Genomic DNA, 2,051 nt, shown 5'->3' with positions numbered 1-2,051 from the left:
CCCAGAGCGCAGGCTCTCGCTACCGGGAAGGGCGGCCTGTGCCAACGCGTCTGCTTCCTCGTCTGGGTCTGAGCCAGCGCCACGTGCTGCGCCTGTCGCTAACCCCAGGCTGGGCAGCCACGGCCCGGCTGTGGCCTGCATAGGAAGCGCCAGGGCCGGAAGGGACCGCCTGGCGGGCGTTCCCTTCTCCTCGCGCCCGTGGCCCCTTGAAGGTGGCGGGTGAAACTGGGGTGATGATCTGGGGAAGCTGTTTAAGACCACGAGGGGCCCCAGCCAGCATCACTGTTTACTTAGCTTCGGATTCTGAACCACAACAGCCACCAAGGAGCACACAAGCCCTAGCCTTTTGTCTCCCACACGCATCTCCTGATGCGTAAGGAAACATCAGGCTTTTGTCAGGGTGACGAGACCCGCCCCGGGCCCCTGTGCCCTGCCCCTCACCTGCGATGCTGGCGAATATCTCGCTGATGCCGATCAGCACGTACTGTGGGACCTGCCACCACACGGGCAGGTCAGCAGCGACGTACACGACGCCCCCGATGGTCTGGTTGATGGTCTTCACCTTGACGAGGTCCAGCCTTTTGCTTTCCAAGATCCCTAGGATGCACAGCAGTTAGCAGACGCTTCTGACCAGCGCTCGCAGCTACACTGAAACGCGTCACGACGAGGCCCGCCTGCACCGCCCGCCAGAACACCCTCGAAGGGCTCCCCCAGCGTCCGGCCTCCTGACTGGGTGACTGGAACGCAGGGCCCGTCACACGTGTCTCGTCTGGTGTTGACAGAACAGACGCTCATGTTTAATCCTCATCTGTCTTGACCGCTCGCCCACACGCCTTGTTTTGTTTAAAGGGGGAGTAAGGGGAGACAAAGGGTCTCACGATGGAAGGACTCGTCCTGGGTAAGGGGTGTAAGTGCACCCACTGACGCGCTACCACCGCCACGGTAACCACAGCAAATAACAAAGCTAGTTTTCGTCCATAGGTGGCCTCGGCCTTATGGACAGGGCCAGACCTTCTGCCCTCGGTGGCACCGTGATCACGGTCTTGCGGCTTGCCTGCCAGGCCGACAGGAAGCCGTGGGAAAATGAGCTGGTGCAGAATCGGGCACCCTTTACCAAACCAAACATGAACCGTCACGATCAAGTTTAAAAATGACAGTCTGCCAGACGAGCTTATTAGGTTAAGAGGGCCAACGAGTTTTGTCTGTAAAGAGTTCTGATAACAGAGTTCAAACGCAACAACAGACCCCAGTGTTTAACGTACGCACAAAGGCGCGGGGACCCAGCACCGTGCGAGCAAGCCTGGTGTTGCGGAGAGGGCAAGGGTGCTGGAAGCACCCCGTGAAGCCCCGGGTGTGAGGCGGGCCGGGGCGTGGCCGACAGGGTATGAGAGGGACCACGACCAGTGGGGTGTCCGAGCACAGGGCACCACCGGGGCCCCAGGCCCGGGGGGCTCAGCTCGTGTCCTCACGAGCAGCCCCTCCTCCTGGAGACACCGGCTCGTCTGCCGTCCACCGTGAGCCAAGAGGGAAGAAATGCCCAGCCGTGGGGGACGAGGACATGGAGCTGGAGAAACTGATGGTGTCCGGGCCCCAGTCCAGGTCTGGGCAGTTCCACGTGGCCCCAGCCAGACGGCCGTGTCCCCAGGATGACCTATGTGGTCCCCAGAGGAGGCACGAGCCACAGGCTTTCATTAGTGAGACGCCGCTTGCTAGAAGCAGTGAGGAGCTAGGAGGGCGCCCCCTTTAGACAAAATGTGGCTGTTTGGGGCGGGGGCTGTGAACGGGAGACCCGAGGCCGGCCCGGGCCCTGGGCTCCAGGGACACGACCAGCCACTCCGCGCCGCTTGCTGAATGACGGGCGCAGGGGCCCGTGTCCCCCACCCGCCAGACCGGCCAGTCCTGGACCCGCGGGCTCTGGAGCTCAGGACCGCCCCCACCGAGACGGCTAAGACTGACAGCACAAGGACGCCTCGGCCACCCACGCAGGGGCTCTGGAGCCACGGTCCCGACGGCGCGACTCGGTGTCACTGCTGAGGCGCGCGCCACACAGC

Source organism: Pteropus vampyrus, unplaced genomic scaffold (assembly GCF_000151845.1).
Source record: "Pteropus vampyrus isolate Shadow unplaced genomic scaffold, Pvam_2.0 Scaffold457, whole genome shotgun sequence".
Classification (NCBI taxonomy): domain Eukaryota; kingdom Metazoa; phylum Chordata; class Mammalia; order Chiroptera; family Pteropodidae; genus Pteropus; species Pteropus vampyrus.
This window is presented reverse-complemented; position numbering follows the sequence as displayed.